The sequence below is a fragment of the Rhineura floridana genome, chromosome 2 (assembly GCF_030035675.1).
Source record: "Rhineura floridana isolate rRhiFlo1 chromosome 2, rRhiFlo1.hap2, whole genome shotgun sequence".
NCBI lineage: Eukaryota > Metazoa > Chordata > Lepidosauria > Squamata > Rhineuridae > Rhineura > Rhineura floridana.
The window spans coordinates 147,954,926-147,969,444 of record NC_084481.1 but is presented as its reverse complement, the minus strand read 5'-3'; positions in this window follow the sequence as shown (position 1 = coordinate 147,969,444).

Sequence of the window (14,519 nt, the reverse complement as noted above, 5' to 3'; positions counted from 1 at the left end):
GGCTATAGTTACCTTTTTAAACCACATGGATTTTTTGCCTATTAGTGAATTTCATAGCTTTTTAATCTGGGAGGTAAGAAATGAGATCCTGTGCAAGTTTGCTGAGAATGGATTGATCATTTGCATGCTTACTGAGTTCAGTGGGATTTACTCCCCTGCAATCATGCTTAGGATAGGTGAAACTGACCACAGGGGGTGGGGAGGGGAGAAGGAGGAAGGGCAAAGGTAGGGGAGGAATAGGGATTAGGGAAGGGTTTAGGGGAGGAGGGGGATGGGAGCAGGCAGGAGGGGGAGGGGGGACAAGAGCAGGTTTGATCCTTTGCATGCTTATTGAGTTCAGTGGGATTTACTCCCATGCAACCGTGATTAGAATAGGTAAAATTGACCATGGGGGAGGAGGAGAGGGAAGAGAGAGGAGAGGGAAGGAGGAGGAGGAGGAGGAAGGAGAGGATTAGAAGGGGGAGGGAAGATGCAAGAGGAAGGGAATAGGAGGGAGGAGGGGAGGGCAGGCTTGATCATTTGCATGCTTTCTGAGTTCAATGGGATTTAATCCTGTGCAAATGCTTAGGACAGGTGAAACTGATCTGGGGGAGGGGCAGGGAGGGAGGGGAGGAGGAGGGCAGGATGGGGAGGGGGAGGGAAGAAGTGGAGAGGGGGAGGGGAGGAGAGGAGATTGGGTGGGTGGGCACTGGGCAGAGGGAAGCCCCTGTCCTTTCCATAAGGAAAATATCATGAGCAGTATAATTGTTTTTCAGCGTTTCCCCCACCTTTTTATTCTACAGCAGGCACATGTAGTCTCTCATCCAAATTTAAACCAAAACTGTCACTACTGTTACAGGTAGTGAAGGGTTCTTAGAGTTGCTAGGGATGCCCTGTTCCCCTCACAGAGCAGCTGACTGTTAAACTGCTCTGGCCACTGTAGCTCTGTCAAGGCAATAGGAGTCTCCACTTCCCAAGATTCTTTGGGGAAAGCCATAACTGTCTAAAGTGAAATAAAGGTCTGATGTGGGTGTGGCCTCCTGATTAGCCAAGCCCAGCAGCTGTGAGTCTGGTTTTAGAACACTGGCAGTTGGTTCTTACTTAGTATGCCTGGTTTTATCATTGAGTTCAATGCAAACTTTCTTAAATTAATTAAAAATCAGCCAGGCATTTTTTAAACTTTTCAACTGTTGAAGATGAAGGTCATAGTATGGGACAAGGTCAGTAGTAGGATTACAGGTACTCTGTGGACATGGCTGATTTTTAATTAATTTCAACAAATTGTGAGAACACTGACACAAAAAAGTTCAACAGGGGTCTTGCATTTTTCTCTCTCATTTTACACTTTGAACTCGCGATTCTCTCCGATTGTTCTGTGTATCGCCATGAAAATTTAGACGGTTGTTAAACAAATGTATCTGAGTTCAGAACTATAAGCTTTGTAAGGTTTGGTTTGAAATGAGCTTTTCGGAAGCATGGGAATGGTATGTGGGGTACTTCACACGATTTAGAAACTATACTTCTGTTAATGCACCCTAAAATAACATTTGCCTTTTTTTGCAGGCACATCACACTGTTCATTCATATTCAGGTTGTTATCTTAGTGATCAAAGCAGAACATAAGGAATCAGATTTAAGTTACTTTAGACAAAAGTTGTTTAGGGCTTTGTGAATTAACATAAGTACCTTGAACCTAGCCCAGTAGCAAATTGGGAACTAGCAGCTCTCTCAGCAGTGGAATATCATGTTTGTGAGCAGTCTGGGTGCTGCATTCTGCACTAGTTCTAGTTTCCAGACCAGATACAAGGGTAGCCCCACATAAATCACATTATAGTAAATGCCATAAGGCAACTCACAAAGACAATCCGATTAACTGAAATGCAAAACATAACAAAACAAAAATCCTGTAGCAATATGCCTTGAAAGTGTGTGGGATGTGTTCACCTATAAACAAGCTTACAACACTTTAGTCTCAATTCAACTATAATGCTTTGTTTTTTTAAAAAAAATATTTATATAGTTTCAGTCTTTCACTCCCAACTGCAATGTGCTGAACCGTTGCCTAGCTGCGACAATGGACTGGATGAGAGCTAATAAACTGAGGCTCAGTCCAGACAAGACTGAGATGCTGTTAGTGGGTGGTTCTCCCGACTGGATGGTGGATGTTCAACCTGTTCTGGATGGGGTTACACTCCCCCTGAAGGAGCAGGTTCGTAGTTTGGGAGTTCTTTTAGAACCAGCCCTGTCACTTGAGGCTCAGGTAGCCTCGGTGGCACGGAGTGCCTTTTACCAACTTCGTTTGGTGGCCCAACTACGCCCCTATCTGGATAGTGAGAACCTCGCTTCAGTTGTCCATGCTCTGGTAACCTCTACATTAGATTACTGCAATGCGCTTTATGTGGGGCTGCCTTTGAAGACGGTTTGGAAACTACAGCTCGTGCAAAATGCAGCGGCCAGACATAACGGGGACCAGGCGATCCGAACATATAACACTGATTCTGGCCTGCTTGCATTGGCTGCCTATATGTTTCCAGGCCCGGTTCAAGGTGCTGGTTTTAACCTATAAAGCCTTACATGGCGCGGGACCACAATATCTGGTGGAACGCATCTCCCGATACAAACCTACCCGTACGCTACGCTCAACATCGAAGACCCTACTCAAAGGGAAGCTCGGAGGGTGGCAACAAGAAAAAGGGCCTTGTCAGTGGTGGCCCCCGAATTGTGGAATAGTCTTCCTGATGAGGTACGCCTGGCGCCAACATTACTATCTTTTCGGTGCCAGGTTAAAACCTTCCTCTTCTTCCAGGCATTTTAATAACTGTTTTAATATGTGTTTGATATGTGTTATAAATGTTTTAAATTTAAAAATTTTTAAGGAAGCCCATTTTTAATGCTGTTTGAATTGTTTTAAATATGTGTTTTATTGTATTTTGATATTGTCTGTTGTGAACTGCCCAGGGAGCTTTGGCTATGGGGTGGTATATAAATTTAATAAAATAAATAAATAAATAAATAAACTGCAAACATAGGTTTCCATTCAACTGAATGAGTAGGTAGGAAATCCATTATTTTATTTTATTTTTAATGAGATTTTTTGCCTGCCCTTCATCATAAGGTCCCAGCACAAGTTAAAACAGTAGAATATACAATTATAAAAATAGATAAAACCATTCCAAATGGAACAGAACATTTTAAATTCAGCAGAAGAAGTGGGTCCCATAAAACAAAATACCTTAACTATCAAAGGCCGAGGTGTATCTTTAATATGTGGTGAAATGTAAACAATGAAGATGTGAGACACACCATCGTGGTGAGGGAATTCCACAATTTTGGGGCTCTCACAGAGCAAGCCCTTTCCCAGTCTGCCATTCCCCACACTTTTGAGGTGGTAGAACTACCAAGAGAACCTCCAGTGCAGATTTTAACACCCAAGAAGATTGGCAGTCCTTCAGATATTTTACCAGTAGCAACTAGTCTATGTTCTGAAATAAAGTACACTTAGTGGATTTGATTCTGCTCACTGCTTCTCTCTCCAGCAGCACCATAAACCCCCTAAAGAGGCTTCTCTAAAGGTTGGGGGACATATATGGCAGAGGAGGATGGGAAATCATGGAAAATGAAAAAAGACAGCTTCTGTAAGCAAGTGAGCTACTCGCAGAAGGTGTATTCATCAGATTTTCTTCAATCTCACCCTTTCCTCTCAGTTCCTTTCACAACAGTCCATCCCATTTAGCAGTCCCTCTGACCATTGGCACTTGGGAGGGCATCTCCTGGGTGGATCTCTGGGTGTACGTCAGTGAGAATATTTTCCTCTTAGTCCCACCAAATTAAAATAGTTGTATCCACTCAATTGCTTTGGAAAATATGAGCTCTAGAAACAGCTGTCCAAAGGATGGAAAGCTTGAACTGCAGCTGAAAGAGGAGCAGAAGAATTGCTAGAATATCACTGCCGCAATATGAACTAGGGATAAGTTTGGTAGAGAAAGGAATGGATTAATTCTGTTCCACTAAAGTAGACTGCAGAAACTGAAATGGATTCTGCATCTTCTCATAGCATTCATGGGACCCTAGGCTTCTTCATGCATGCTCAGAGCCCTCTTAATGAGTGGCCTCATAGAAAAGCTATTCTAAGGTTGTGAGGCCTCTGACAGAGTGACAATATTGTAATCCATTTGGTATCCCAGAGACTTTAGAGTATACATGCCAAAGGCTACAGTATCTGGGGTTCCTGGATGGATTTATCATTTTGATTGGCTGAAAAAGAAAAGAAACAAAACAGAAAAATGACAAGGAAGAAATATTCTATCCATGTTACACTGAACATAAAATAACTGTATTTCTGTAGCTGTGTGGTAACTGTAGCTCAGTGGTAGAGCATCTGCTTTGCATGCAGAAGTTTCCAGGTTCAATTCCCAGCAGCTCCAAGTAGGGCTGGGAATGTCCTCTGTATGAAAACTTGGAGAGCTGCTGCCAATCTCTATTGATAATATTGAGCAAATGGACCAATGATCTGACTCAGTATAAGGCAGCTTCTTATGTTTCCGTGTATTCGCCATTGGCAAATAAATTGGGCCAATAAACTGAGGCTAAATCTGAAAAAGACAGAGGCGTTATGTGTCCAGAGTTCTCATGTCTGGGAGGTGGGGAGATGGCCTGTTCTGGACGGGGTTGCACTCCCCTTGAAGGAGCAGGTCTGCAGTTTGGGGATACTCCTGCATCCAACATTGTCACTGGAGGCTCAGGTAGCCTGAGTGGCTAGGAGTGCCTTTTCCCAGCTCTGGCTGGTTTGCCGGCTTTGGCCTCTTTTGGATAGAGATGACTTGGCCACAGTACTCCATGCTCTGGTAACTTCCAGATTGGATTATTGCAATGTGCACTTTGTGGGGCTGCACTTGAAGACAACTTGGAAACTTCACCTGGTCCAAAACTGGCTGGGGTTCCCTTTATACCTCATATAACACCTATTTTAAAACAGCTGCATTGGTTACCGTGCATTTCCGGGCCCAATTTAAGGTGCTCACATTCATGTCTAAAACCCTAGATGACTTATGCCCCAAATATCTGGGGGCCTTTTTGGTAGTTGTACCACCCTCAGAAGCTCAGGGGCTGGCCCAGAAGAGGACATTCTCTGTGGTAGCCCCTGAGTTGTGGAACTTCCTTCCCAGTGAGGTGTGTCTTGCAACTTCATAGTTTATAGTTTTAGGTGAATACTTAAGACACACCTCTTTACCCTGGCCTTTGACACCTGAGAGGTATATTTTTAGGACCCATCATATTTTGTGATTTTTAGGTTGTTTTTAATTATTTTTAATGCTCTGTTTTAAAATTGTTGTAACCTTCGGGTAAAGACTGTGTCAATCATCATCATCATCATCATCTCAATCAAAATAATGAAAGAAGAAAGGTGATCAAATTGCACTAAAATATTTGAAAGGAGGGTCAAATATTACAAATGGCATTTTCTGTTTCGTCAGTTTCCAACAGATTAGAATGTTTGAATCTGCAGTGCAGATGAAGAAGTTTCTTTCTTTTTAACCACCATTACCCTTCTACTGATCTTGATTATTTTACTGTAATGTAATTACAGAGATTAATTAGTAGTCAGAGCAATCAAGGTGCAGCCCTTCAGAAGAAGAACAATGACCACACACACACAAACGGAGCCCATAAAGGCATGAATGTTTCAGATGGAGAGATTTGAAAATCACAGCACTTGATGGGACAGGCAGGAATATGAAAATGATTTCCCTGTCATTAGGAATCTTTTGTGCTGACATGAAAAAAAATAATTAGTCTTCTTCATTAGAACATCTCTTTAAGTTTGTACAAATGCCTTAAGTGCTAATTAGGTAAGAACCCATCAAAACCAAATTAGGAACAATTAGCACTCATACACATTACCAAAGAAAAGGGGAGAAACATTTGTTGATATTGAGACACTAAGTGAGGTGTTTTATTTGGGATGGAAGATGAAATCAAAGGTATTGCTCTATTGGATACAGCATTTACTGACTACTCCTTTTGATAAAGAAATTGCATGGGTTTTTTTTCAAAAGTCAAAATGTCAAAAAGTTATACAGGAAAAAAGATGTTATACATACCATATTGTATACAGCCTCATAATAATGTCGTCTTTGTCTTGGTTTTCCACTGAGTCACTCAAACTTTAATAATTATTTTATTAGCTTAACAGCGCTGAGATGTACAAGCTGCAACTTTCTTCTGAAGAAGGGCCATGTTAGATCAAGTCAAAGACTCATTTTGTTCCCACCTTGTCTAACCAAGTACCTGAGTTCAACAGCACTCTCCCACTTGTACTGCCTCCAACACTGGAGGTTGGAGGGGTTTGTTTGTGAATGAGAGGTTGTTACAAACTTGCTCACCTGTGGAGGCTCTTTCGCCACAAACCTTTTACAAGTTTTGACTAAAAATGACTCATCTAGATACAGACGTAAACTGATACCATCTATAGATGTTCTCCTTCCCCCAAAAAAGTGAGTGTCCTTTTGGGAGGGTTGTCTCAAGGGTATATTTGATAAGGTCAAGGTAATGATCCCACATCTGGCTGGCAGGGATGTGTATTTCCCCACTCCTTATAGTTCACTTTGAGCAGTAGGTAATACCATAAGAACACAGTACTGCACTTTTCCCTTGCTGCACTTAACCCCCCCCCCCCCGGTGCGCGTGCTCCACAGGGCAAGAGTACTCAGAGGGTGATGGCAGGGTTGCGTGTTGCAGCCTTTCTGCCATCCAGGCTAATTTAAAGAGAGATCGCAGGGGGATGACATTCAAGCACTTTTGAGCTTTTCAGGAGTTTTCTCATGGGACTCTGGCCCATGTAAACAAATGACTCTCAGATGGGGTGGGAGAAAAAAAAAGTTGCTGGGAACTTGTGTTTTCTAGGGATATGCATTTTCTCTCTGTCCTGTCTCTTCTTAAGCTGTCTTTTGTTATTCCCCCACTTAGCACCTCTTGATTGGTTTTTGACATAAACTCAATAGTTGGTGGGGCCTGGAAAGGTCAAGAACAAACAAGAAGAAATGGAGGGAAAGTGGCCATCACTGCAAACCACAGTGGAGGAATCTGCAGTGATATGCTTTCCTCCTCAAGTCTGCCTTCAAAATCTATTCCCAGCTTTCCCCACTAACTTTAAAATTCACTGTACTCTCCATACCAGTACAGTGTCCTCTTCATCCTCAGAAGAGGAGGTATGGCATGAAGAGAGTAGACAGAGAGAAGTTTTCCTCCTTCAGTCATAACACTAAAATTTGTGGGCATCCAATGAAGCTGAATGTTGGAAGATTCAGGACAGGTTAAAAAAGTACTTCTTCACTCAGTGCATAGTTCAGCTATGGAACTCACTCCCAGAGGCCACCAACTTGGAGACCTTAAAAGAGGATTAGATAAATTCATGGAGGATAAGGGTATCAGTGGCTACTAGCTAAGATGGCTATGTTATACCTCCACAGTGGGAGGCAATATGCTTCTGAATACCAGTTGCTGGAAACCTCTGGTTGGCCACTGTGAGAACAGGATCTTGGACTAGATGGGGCCACTGGCCTGATCCACCAGGCTGTTATGTTTGTTGTTGTTGTTGTTGTATTTGGTATATTTCTGAGTTGATTTTAAGTCTTAATAGGAGTCTGGAAGGACAATCAGTGAGTACTTGGGAAGAATTCACTCAAAGACATGTGCCAAGCGCCTTTCAAAGCAGATACTAAAAAACCAATTCAAAGCAGATACTAAAAAAGTGAGCTATTATATTACTTTAAAGGTCAAGTAACTAAGTTCTCTAGAAAACCTTACATGCACAAATGCTCTCATAGCCTTTCACACACACACACACGTTCCCTTCTTCTCTTACTCAGACACAGACATTTTCTCCTGGGCTCAGATAGTGGGTGGCTTTGCAAGCTAACTCCCAATCAGCTCAGCCCATAGTTCCTGCACTGCTGCAGGTGTTGGCAGGCTGGGTGGATTCCGGAAGGAGAGATGACTTTTTTTTCTTAACCTGTTTTTTTGGGGATGGGGGGACTACTGCTTACTGGCAGGGTACATGCATTGCATGCAGAAGGCCACAAGTTCAATCCTTGGCATTTCTAATTAAAATATCAGGTAGCAGATAATGTGAAAAACCTCGCTCTGAGACTCTGGACAGCTTCTGCCAGTCTAAGCAGACAATACTAGGCTCAGAGCTTGGAAGATTATTGATTGATTGATTGATTGATTGATTGCCTTTGTACACCACCCCATAGCTCTCTGGGCAGTTTACAACAATTAAAAACTTTAAAAACAAATATAAAATTTAAAAACACATTTTTAAAAGCAATTTAAAAACACATGCTAAAATGCCTGGGGGAAAAGGAAAGTCTTGACCTGGTGCCAAAAAGATAACAGTGTTGGCGCCAGGCATACCTCATCAAACAAATCATTCCATAATTGGGGGGCCACCACTGAGAAGGCCCTCTCCCTTCTTACCAGACTCCCAGCTTCCCTCCAAGTAGGCACCCAGAGGAGGGACTTGGATGTTGAGCTTAGTGTATGGGTGGGTTCATGGTGGGAGAGGCAGTCCATCAGGTATTGTGGTCCCAAGCCATGTAAGGCTTTATAGGTTAAAACCAGCACCTTGAATCGAGCTTGGAAACATACAGGCAGCCAATGCAAGTGGGCCAGAATCGGTTTTATATGTTCGAACCGTCTGGTCTCTATTACCAATCTAGCTGCTGCATTTTGCACAAGCTGCAGTTTCCGAACCATCTTCAAAGGCAGCCCCACGTAGAGCGCATTGCAGTACTCTAACTTGGAGGTTACCAGAGCATGGACAACTGAAGCCAGGTTATCCCTGTCCAGATAGGGGCATAGCTGGGCCACCAACCGAAATTGATAGAAGGCACTCTGTGCCACCGAGGCTACCTGAGCCTCAAGTGACAGAGATGGTTCTAGGAGAACCCCCAAGCTACGAACCTGCTCCTTCAGGGGGAGTGCAACCCCATCCAGGACAGGTTGGACATCCACCATCTGGTCAGAAGAACCATCAACTAGCAGCATCTCAGTCTTGTCTGGACTGAGCCTCAGCTTATTAGCCCTCATCCAGTCCATTGTCACAGCCAGGCACCAGTTCAGCACATTGACAGCCTCACCTGAAGAAGATGAAAAGGAGAAATAGAGCTACGTGTCATCAGCATACTGATGGCAACGCACTCCAAAGCTCCGGATGACCGCACCAAACAGTTTCATGTAGATGTTGAACAGCATGGGGGACAGAACTGACCCCTGCGGAACCCCATACTGGAGAGTCCAGGGTGCCGAGCAATGTTCCCCAAGCACCACCTTCTGGAGGCGACCTGCCAAGTAGGAGCGGAACCACCGCAATGCAGTCCCTCCCACTCCCAACTCAGCCAGTCTTCCCAGAAGGATAACATGGTCAATGGTATCGAAAGCTGCTGAGAGATCAAGGAGAATCAACAGAGTCACACTCCCCCTGTCTCTCTCCCAACAAAGGTCACCATACAGGGCGACCAAGGCTGTTTCCGTGCCAAACCCAGGCCTGAAACCCGACTGAAATGGATCCAGATAATCAGTCTCATCCAAGAGTGTCTGGAGCTGGCATGCCACCACTCGTTCAAGGACCCTGCCCAGGAATGTAAAATTTGCCACCGGCCTATAGTTATTAAGATTTTCTGGGTCCAGGGAGGGCCTCTTCAGGAGTGGTCTCACTACCGATTACTTTTAAAATGTAGTAAATTACAGTCACAATTGCATGGCATAAAAAAGTAGTAATTACAGTTACAATTACAGTTGCTGTGAAAGTAACTGATTACTTTTCCTCAAAAGTAATCACTACAATTACATTTCAGTTACTTTTAAAAAAAAGCCTACAAGGTGCTGGCCTTGGCTGCTGCACATCCAAGTAGCCTACAACAACATTAAAAATAAACGCACACATGCAGAGGTAGTAGAATAATTCTTTTTATCCATACGATAGCAATGGTGGTATCTCTGCAGGTAAGGGAGGTAAGGGAGACAGGGGCCACTACTCACATCTTTGCACACCAAACCAAGTGCAAACACACACACCCTCAGCCAGCAAGCATATTCTGTCTCACTTAACCACCTTCCAGACCCTGCCCTGCCACCAACTAAGGGACACTCACCCAAGCAAACATTTTCCCCCGAGATGCAAAAAAGTTAAAATACTGCAAATGCAGCGCAGTACCAGAGAGGGTGATGGAGGCCACTTTGTGTGCCAAGTGCAAACACAGTATTCACACACACAGAGACACACACACGCGCACACACACACTGTCATCTTTCACCTGCACAGTTCTTTATTTCCATTCTGCTGTTGCCTCCTTCTCCTTTATCCATGTTCTTGCCCTCCGGCTCCTTTTCCCCTCCACTCCATTCTTCACCACCACCATCCATTTTTTTAAACAACTGTTTTCTCCACTCCACCCGTCTCACTCTCTCCCTCCTCCCTCCTTGCCTCCTACCCACCCACAGAGCATGAGGGAAGAGCAACACTGCACAGAAGCCCAGTTGGAGGCACATGATTTTCATCCAGAAATCAGAGGAGCAGAAGACTTCCCCTGCTTCCCCCCGCCCCCAAATAATGCCCAAAAGTAATACTGGAAACATTACAATTACTCCACAAAAGTACTACAATTACTCCTAGTTCTATTACAATCAAAATGTAAAGGAATTACCCACTTGTTCCTCAAAAAAGTCATGAATTATAAGTAATTCATTACTTGTAACTAATTACTTCCAAGCTCTGACTAGGCTACATGGACAAATAGTCTGAACTGGTATAAGACAGCTGGCCTATGCTCCAGCTACAGTGCTTCTTGCCTTTACAGATATGTTGATGATAAGGAAACCAGGCAAGGAGGATGACCATTGTTTAACTGAATTTCACTACTGCACTAGCACATCCAACACCACTCATTCACACAGACATCACTTCCCAATCTCCCTTGCTCCAGTATACCCTCAAACTGCAAACATGTGCAGTATGCATAAAAGAATGAATGATGAATTGAAAACTGAGGGGATGGGAATGGTCTGGCTTTTGCATCGGCGGGACATAGCAGAACTGACTAGTCTGGTAGTTTTCTGGCCAGTGGGCAACCCCACCCATTGGCAAGTGATAGATGTGGGGAATGTAATTCCTAAAACACCCTTGCTGTTCCCTATAGGGTGGCAACATCCACCATCTCTCAGTTTTAGACTTAGAAATTACTAGAATAATGAATAATTTTCTTGTCATAGAGGAGAATGTGGAAGATGAAATGAAAACACTAAAAAAAAAAATACTTCTTTAGAGAAATGTATAAACCACTTGAATTTTTTTTAAAAAAATCAAATTTCTAAGCAGTGTCCATAAAACAACAAACTCCATTAAACAATAAATATTCTATACATCCAAAAGACATATAGAGACGTAGAGTGGGGACTGTCCTTGATATCTGTCTGTTTGATCAAATATGAAAGTGCCCCTTATGCATACACAGATGTATGTGTGAAGGATCTTCAACACGACCAAGAAACCACATGATCCCCCTTCAGTTGTCAACATCTGAACCACCCGTTTCAATGAAATATGGTAAATTTCTGGTAGAAAAACAAAAACATATAGATAAGGATTTTTTTAATCCTATAGTCTAGGCATTGTTTGATGGCATGAATAAAAAGGGAAAAGCTGCTATACAGTAGGATGAAATGACCTGATTCAATCAGCACTATGGTGATGGAGGAATTGGTCCTAGGACTCGTATTAGAACCAGAGGGGAGGCATTTGGGCTCTTTTACACATAGCAAGAATCCTGGAAAGGCACTGGCTGGGCCAAAATACAAGTGATAACGTAACTTCCCTCATCCCTGAGATTTAAGAAGAACGTGTCAAGTCTGCTCTCTTTCTCTCTCATACAGACAGACATCAAACCAGACTGTTTAAAAGGTATCTTTTTTTATATTCCTCTGTGTAAATGAACTTTGCAGAGACACTAATTTTGAACTTGTTTATTTCTATTGTGTTTGTTTCATAATGAAAATAAATTATTATTATTATTGATGATGATGATGATGTTGTTGTTGTTGATGATGATGATGATGATGATGATGATGATAATAATAATAATAATAATAATAATAAAGGTATTACTTAATGCTTAAGACAGCCCCTGAGCGGTTTACAAAGAAACAAATTCAAAATATATAAGCAATGAAAAAGAAAAAGAAAATAATAAAATACAGTATGATATTCAATAAAACTAAAATATAATGATATGAAAGAATAAAATCCTAAAAAATAGAAACATAGCAACACATTCTGAAACATTTGGAGAGGTAGAGATCCCTTTGCTGTTCAGTCTCCTTCTTGACAAGGCATATCCTGACTCACAAAATATTACATATAACATCCAATCAATGAGCCCCTTTTAAAGCTTGCCGAAGGGGTATGACTGACTGAATCCTGTGTTGTTGGGGGAAGGAGTTATTCCAGTTGCCCTGAAAGAGGCGGTGATCCAACTCCTCCTGAAAAAGCCCACCCTTGTCTCTGTGGTTTGTGAAAACTGTTGCCAGGTCGCAAATGCCCTCTTTTTAGGGAAGATGATTGGTTGTGGCACAGCAATTGCAAGTACTCTTGGATGAAACAGACCCATTCCTATCTGGGTTCAGGCCTGGTTATAGGACTGAATTGGCCATGGTTGCCCTCATGGATGACCTTTATCAGGAGAAGGACAGGGGGAGTGTGACCCTGTTATTCTTGATCTCTTTGTGACTTTTGATACCATTGACCATGGTATCCTTCTGGGCCAACTTGGTGAGATGGGTATTGGAGGCACTGTTTTACAGTGGTTCCAATCCTATCTCCAGGGTCGTTTTCATAGAACAGTATTAGGTGATTGTCTTTCAGCCCCCTGGCAGTTGTGCTGTGAGGTGCCACAGGGAACCATCTTGTTCCCAATGTTGTTTAACATGTATATGAAGCCTTCCGGAGCAGTCATCAGGAGATTTGGGGCAAGTTGTCAGCAGTATGGTGATGATACCCAGCTCTATTTCTCTGTAACATTTGAATCGGGAGAGGCAGTGCAAGCCCTGGACTGGTGCCTGGAGTCGGTGGTGGGTTGGATGGGAGCCAACAAACTGTGTCTAAATCCTAGCAAGATGGAGGCACTGTGGGTTAGTGGTTTCTGATGATTGGTCAGTTGCCTGATTTGGATGGGGTCATACTCCCTCTGAAAGAGCAGATTCATAGTCTGGGGGTGCTCCTGGATCCATCTTTGTCACTACAGGTCCAAGTGATCTCATTGGCTAGGAGTGCATTTTAAGACAGCTGCAGCCATTTCTGGACTGGGATAGCCTGACCACTGTTGTCCATGCATTGGTAATCTCCAGACTGGATTACTTCAATGTTGCCCTTGAGGTTGGGCCAGAAGCTGCTAAATGCAGTGGCATGATTGGTCAGTGGAACAGGGTATCACCAACATGCCACCCTTCCACTGAAAGAATTTTCCTGGCTGCCCATTAGCTACCAGGCCAAGTTCAAGGTTTTGGTTTTTGTGTACAAAGCCCTATACAATTTACAACCAGGTTACCTGAAAGATAATTTGTCCTCTTATATACCCAGTTGATTTGCAGATGAGGGCCTCCTGCAGATACCATTTTATCAGGAAGTCCATTCCGCACAACATAGGAGGTAGACCTTTAGTGTAGTGGCACCTACCCTTTGGAATTCCCTTCCCTTTAATATTAGACAGGCACTATCTCTGTTATCTTTTGGGGGCTTACTGAAGACCTTCCTCTTTCAACAAGCCTTTTAAGTAGAGACCTTATCCCAGTCTGTGTCTGTGTTAGAACTGCTTTATATATATATGATGTTTTTAAAGTTTTTTTTTAAAAAAGATGTTTTTAAAAATGTTTTAATATGTTTTTAAAGATGTTTTGCTTTAATATATTTTAAAGTCTGTTTTTAAGATCTTTTAGTGTTTTTAGTTTTTGTTTCCTCCCTACTGGAAGGAAGGGTTGGATATAAATTTAATTTAATAGTAATAATAATTATAATTATAATTATTTCAGGATCTCCTTCTTTCATTATGCACATTTCAGGCATTTCAGGTATGTATCAAGGGATGAAATTTAATTTCTTACTCATAGTTATATTGAGAAATCTCAAACCATTGAAAAACTTTTACTGTCAAGAAAAGGAATGATTCTTATGTAACATAATTCTTATGTTACATTTTTGATGTGAACAAGTAACCATAAAGACTGTCTTATCAGGGGAAAAATGTTATAGTAAATATGTCATTTGAAGTTTCCATGTGTTGAAGGTAGACACAATCATTGGTCCAATGTGGAGAAAATCCACCCTCATTACTTGTCCTTGTCTTGAAGACTTTCAGTGAAGAACCTTGCATTTGTTTCATATGAAGGAGAACTAAGTTAATTTAAGGAAACAGAGATGGGGAACCTGTGGCCGTCCAGACGTTCTTCAATTCCAATTCCGCATCATACTCAGCTGGAAGGGGGAATGG